The sequence below is a fragment of the Alligator sinensis genome, unplaced genomic scaffold (assembly GCF_000455745.1).
Source record: "Alligator sinensis unplaced genomic scaffold, ASM45574v1 scaffold1150_1, whole genome shotgun sequence".
In the NCBI taxonomy this organism is placed as follows: domain Eukaryota; kingdom Metazoa; phylum Chordata; order Crocodylia; family Alligatoridae; genus Alligator; species Alligator sinensis.
The window spans coordinates 1,136,641-1,143,387 of record NW_005842423.1 but is presented as its reverse complement, the minus strand read 5'-3'; positions in this window follow the sequence as shown (position 1 = coordinate 1,143,387).

Genomic DNA, 6,747 nt, shown 5'->3' with positions numbered 1-6,747 from the left:
ATCCAGTTGAGGAATTATGACAGACAAAGAGGTAGCAGATTGAAATGCCAAAAGTAACAAGGAACATTATAGCTTAAACTGTGTGACTCTTAGGTTGCTGAACATTTCACAACAAGTCATGAGAGCAACTAGTCACTAATAAGGCATAGGTTACATAAATAAACAATAAAAGAGGAAACTAGTATTAAAATCCCCCCAAAGTCAAGGGAGCTCATTTTGAGGCAAGATTAATATATAAAAATATAATCGATGTAAGAATGTATTACCAAGTGCAGAACACAGTTTCTATCAAGGAAGGAAGAAATATTGTATGCAGTTGTAAATAAGAGACAGAAAACAAGAAAAGGAAAACTCAGCAATATGTTTCCCTAGAAGATAAGGAGAATTAACTGGCAATACATTCTGAAAGAAGTAGCATAGCTTTGTAAAGCTTTCAAATGAAAAAAAGTCCTTTTAATGAAATTGTAACCTCAGGAAAATAAAACTGAAGAGAGATGAAAAAAATATATATATTCATACTAGAAGAGGTGATTTAGACAGCAGTAAGAATAGGAAGACAACCTGCTCATTCAGCCTTTGCTGATATGAGAACAAGGCATCTGATGATTAAATAGGGCAGGGTGAATACTGAAAATAAGATTATAACTAATAAGAGATGGAGTATGTTAACTTCAGTTTCCAAGGGGGAAAAAGTCAGGTCTCTTGCTGTTGCTGTCAGTATTTGGGCATGTTGTTACCATGCAAAAATGTAGGAAATAACAGTAAACCAGTGATGTGAATTGGAGAAAAAGTGAATATACTGCTGGGCTATAAAAAAAAGTTCTTTTTAAAAATGTTTTTCAGACATGAGACATCACACACCTATCTGCATAGTCTGACAGAGAACTGAAGGGAGAGAGATGAGATTAATAAAAATAACATCTCCTTTCCTTACTTATGGCACAGATAACCAAAATGGAAAGTGAGGAAAAATGTTGAATGCTTAAAGACTGGTACTTGGGAAGTTATCAGCATTTCAGCTGCTGTCAGTTTTTATTGTATTCCTACACAGGTTGGACCACATGCAGCAAACAGAGTGCATAAAGAATATATATATATATAGTGGAAGCATAAAAATTTCTAAGCATAATTGCATAGAATGCAAATAAATGTCTTCTTGCAGTAACACTCCTTCGGCTCATACTGCTTGTCAAAAAAAGATATAAGATTAAGAAGTTTGTTATGTGTTACAATGTGCACATGCCAACTCTGTAGAATGTTGTGCAGTATTAAAGTAAGAATGTGAAATGTGTAGCCTCATGTTAACACGTAATACCATATCTGACCTGAAGCTCTGACCTGCTGCTAGAGGACTGGTGAGTGAGGGGTGGCTAGGAACCAGGTTGGTAGGGTTCTATCCCTGCTCTGGGAAGGTGCAGGTGTTAAAGCAGGAAAGCGTCCCATATTTCCATAGGGATATGCAACAATCCCCTTGCTTGGGGCTACTCCAAAGGAAGTGTGTTTAATAGGCTTGAAATGTGTGTCCTGGTCCAAATTTCCATAGGATTTAAGGCAGTGGAGGAGAATCACCTATCTTCATCCAAGTTTGGGGAAACATACACCAACACAGAGGAGTTGGGAGAGCTGGTCTCACTTCTTTTTTAAAAGAAAAATTGTTACAACTTGCAGTTCCCCCTTTCAAAGCCATGTCCTGTAGTGTCTGTCCACAGGTTAAGATAATGAAGTTACCTGGTTTTGTTCTGAGGCTGACCTTCATAACTGACTGCTGTCATGTCGTTTATGTGACGGGAGAGATGGCAGCTGTCCAATCTGGTTCGAAGAAGAGGGGTCTGGGCTGCTTCTGTCTGCAAGCACTAGGAATTGAGTTGCCTGTGCTGTCTGAATGGTTGTATCATTGCTATATGGTCCAGGAGATTTCAGTACAAAGAACATAGGAAGCTCTATGTTCCTGGCTGGCCCCACTGCCACCTGCCTGCTGTGCAGGAGACTCACCCACGGTCCCAATTGCTAACCTCTCCACCCCACTCCGTGCTTGAGGGGAAACCAGATGGGCATGGATCATGTAATCTTTGAGAAAGGGAGAAGCAAACTCCATGTTCCTGCTATATACATTTTCCTCCTCATGGCTCTGTGCTCACATTTACACTACAAGAGCACAGCTGCAACTGCTAGGATGGGAGTTTGCACAGTGGGAGAATGGAGCTTGCTTCTCCCTCTTCTGGTGACTCCATGCTCCATGTAGGTCCAACATCCCCTACCAGTATACAGCTGCAGCCACCAGCTCGTATGGAGGGAGCACAGAGCTACCAGGAAGGGGAGCATAAAGCATACTCTATGTTCTCACCATGGATGAGTCTGGTTTTCCTGTGAGTGTGGAGCCAGAGATGCCTGAAGTGGGGGTTGGTGCAGCAGGAACATGAAGTGTTGGGGGCAGCCCTCTTGCCATCTGCCTGCTCAGCATAGGGCTGCTGTGCTATATAGGATGCCTGGATGTAGCAGCCATGGCACTAGCAGGGGTCTGCTTGCCCCTGGGCAGTAGCAGCCTCTGAGCAGCAGTGTCTTAGAGGATTGATAGAGCATCCACAGAGTGGGATTTTGGGTGGTGTGGCAGCGGGCTGGGAGTGTTGCTAACTGGGAGGACTGCAAATTGCTTGTTTTACCTTCAAATTGCTTGTTTTATCTTCACAGACCAGACTGATGTTAGTGCAGCATGTGCTGCATAACACCAGCTGGAACTAGATGTGCTCCTTGTCCAAAGTGGCATAACTTTGAGATGTTCTAAGAACACTTGGCACATGTTTTCCTGCTTTAACATGTGGATGCTTGAGCTTTAAGTGCATTTAACATGTGTCAAGGGTAACATAATAAGACCCTAAGAGTGAAAGTCCATTTACTTGCCTTTGGGTGGAACAGTCCTGAATTCTGGTCCCTACTCCCAGGATGTTTTATGTCTTGCCATTAAGCATGTCAATGGATGAAAAACAGAAGTTTTTGCCCAATCTTAACGAGCAGGCCTTGAAATCTAGGACTCCACCCATCCTAAGTCACTGACCTAGCCACTAAGCTTCTCATTCATTGTCTCTCTACTTCAGTCTAAGAATCAAGCATTCCTTTCAGCACAGTATCAGCTTCAATGGGATGGGTGAAGAGTGCTCCTACTCAGCCTACCAGATTTTCCTGTGATCACAGCAGTCTCATCGAAGGTAGAGATGTGAGTTTGATTTGCTTCAGTGTGAGGTCCTGGAACCCAAGTGTCCCACTTGGGCAAGTTCTGGGCAAGTTCTCACATTTCTAGGGTATTACATGAAAGGTGGCCTGCTCTTTTTTTCCTCCAGCCATGTTTTAAAAGAACACTTTTTCACTCATTGTAGGCACCTTCACTTAGGAGAGGATTCTGGGATGAGCAGATCTAAAATTTTGAAAAGGTGTTATATATAGATGGTGTGGTGCATCATTACATATAAAACAATGTATATTTTTCTCCAGTTAAAAATAAAGTATTAGCTTTACTAATATGCTAGGGGCCTAGTGATGTATTATGTAGCTGAAGATGGAAGCAAAAACTAATATAACTTGAATGGAATGAGTTAAAAACAAACTATTTGGCTGTGAAATAGGAGCTTCATTGCCAGGAGCAGCTAACAGACAGCAGACTTACAGAAAAAAGGCTAGTTTTATTAGTGGAACATCAAGACCATTAAAAGAAGAGAGGGTAATTAACACCTGTGAAATGAAGCATTTAGAAGGGATCAGGTATATTATAGTGAGCCATGAAGTCAATTGATTCCTTTAGCACTGCCTGACAGGAAATGCTGCTGCTACTGCCAGGCAGTTGGTTTTCAACTTTGGATGAGCAGAAATCAAAGCGGGGTAGAAGTACACCAGTGGTACCTGCCCCCTATATCCACCCCTGGATTCTAGACTCTGAATCCAAAGTGCATGTTGCGTTCACTAAGGTTCCTAAAACATAGAGGAGCAAGAGAAACACCCTTTTACTTTGCATTGCCTATTTGCTAACTCAAACACTTCCAATTTAAGACTGTATTCTTGGCTTTTTCTGCTGCTTTCAGCAGATCTGATCCTCATTTATATTAGTTCTAGGCAAGTGAATGGTTCCTTGATTTTATGTAGTACACTTGCTCTTTGTAGTCACATTTAATCCTTGTTCCTAAAGTATAACCTTTTATTTCTTAAGTGCTTACTAAGGAGCAAATGGAAACACTATTTAACCCTTTTAAGTAGTTGCTGTTAGTAAAACTCAGTCTGGTATTCTCTTTGTATGAAAAGTGTTTCTCTTATCTTTTGGGAGTCAGTAACTGGTATTTTCTGTTATATGTCTATAGCAGATAATCTGTTAATAAATAGAGTTCCCTTATGGAGTCAAACCAATATAGTTTAACCCTCCTTAGCTTACACCCACGTAGGTCATTTTTCAGTCATATTAAATGAAGCAAGCAAACACTTACTACTAAATTTGACTTAAAATAATCAAAATGTCAACCCCCAAGATGTGGAAGAGTACCATTAGAACATTTTTTAATAAATATTTGCAGTACTTGACTAGAACACCAGAGTCATGCCATTAGCATAGGAAGAATAGGAATCACTGGTCTACATAACCTTTGTGAGGGGCATTTTATAAAAGATACTTGGCTCTCCTGTGTGTTCTTTTCTTGTTAGGTCAACACTGACCATCACCCTAATCTCCAGACACACCCTGCACCAAACTTGTTACTACTTCCTGTGTTCTTTTCATTCTTTAATCTATTTTAAGAGGAATAGACTTCACCAAAAATAATTTCCTTCATTTTTCCTGTCAGCACAAATGTTTCAAAGTAAACATACAATTAAACAGATCATATGGAAATAAAAAAAATCTAGGAAAACTAAATAATTAAATCATAATTTGTTTGTAATTAAAAACTCAACAAAAACCATTAGATTTTTTTTTTCAGAACTCACTATTTTTATCTTTCCAAATTTGTGGTAGACAGTAGATTTTCACAGAAAAAAAACATATATATATATATATATATATATATATGGTATAAAATACATCTGGGAAAAGAAAAACCTTAGTTACATACACACACACACACACACACACACATATATATATATTTCTAGTGCAAGAAGTATATTTTCTTGCACTAGAAATCAGGCAAATCTTACAATATGCTGAGCTTTCCAAGATTATCCTGGAATTCCAGACTTTTCAATGTGTCCTAGAAAGGAAACCAGGGCACATGTTGCGGTCATATAGTCCCTATTTATATTAATTGAGGTCAATGAGATTACTTATGCTCTATAATTAAGCATATGCTTAAATGCTCTGGAACAAATTCAAAATACATACCTCCCATGTTCATCTGCCTTGTTTTCTTCAGCAGCTATCCCCTGTCAAAGCTAATGACTCCTTCCTTTGATGATGACCTTTTCTCTTGATGACTTCTTTCTGTAGGAGAAAACCTTTTGTGATGTAAAGCCTTGGTTAGTTTTTGTCTTTATTACTTAAAAGAGAATGTTTCAAAGTGGATTTAGAGAATATAGTGCTTTTCTCTTTAAAATAAACCTTGTAATGTTGGGAGAAATGATAGACAATGGAAATGTAAAAAAAAAGGGGGAGAAAGTGTGTGTGACAGGAGGGGATTTTGGGGACCAGAACAAGAAAAGAAAAGATCTTTTCCTAGCAAACTGCAATATTTGAGATCCTTTTCTATTCTTTAAGCATCATATAATCTGTGATAGTTTTGTATATAGTTCAGGATCAAAGAATGGAAAATTACTAAAACCTTACCATGTTTACTCAAATCTAAGACAACCCCAGATTTAAAATGCCCCCCCAATAATTAGATTCTGTATGTGGGAAATTTATAAATTTGTTATAATTTTCTAGTTATAGAATCTAAATATTGGAGGCTTGTCTTGAATTCAAATCCCCTGCCTCCCACTGCTACAGAAGGGAAAGCAGTGATTGGGGGTGTCAGGTGGCTGGGAGGGTCAGGGAGCCTCCTGCCCTCTGACTCCATCTTTTCTTCCTCTGACAGACTTCTTCCTGCCCTTCCACCTGTACCTCTCCATCCCCAGCTCTCCACAGCCTCTGACCTTCCACCCCACTCATCCCAGGCTCCCCCACTTCCCCCCAGTCTCTTCCTCTTCTCCCCACTTACTGTCAGATGCTGTTCAGGCTATATTTCCTCCACAGTGCACAGCATATGGAAGCACAACCCTTGCCAGGCCATGCAGCAGTGCTGGCATGTGTTCGGTACCCAGGAGGAAATACAACACAAGCTGCAGTTGAGCAGTGCCTGACAGTAAAGTTTGGGGGGAAGGGACAGAGAGGGGACAGAAGCTGCAGATGGCAAGTGGAGGAGGACGACAGGAGGCTGCTGTGGAACCATGGGTGACTGGTGCCTCCTGAGTCTGGGGGGGCACACGTATAAGTTGGTGGCAGCATTGGCGGTGGGGATGGGGCTGGCGAGCACCCACAGAAGCTGGCAGCAGCATCAGCAGTGGGGACAGGGCTGGCAAGGACCCGCAGAAGCCGCTGGCAATCTTCACGGTGACGATGGGGCTGGCAAGCACCCACAGAAGCTGCCAGTGGTGTTGGCAGCAGGGACAGGGCTGGCCAGCAGCATTAGTGGTCAGGATGGCCCTGTCAGGGGGGCATGTGCCCCCCCATTTTTCCCTACCAGTCGCCTACATGTAGGACTAACTCTGGTCCTGACCCAGGCTCAGAGTCAGAGG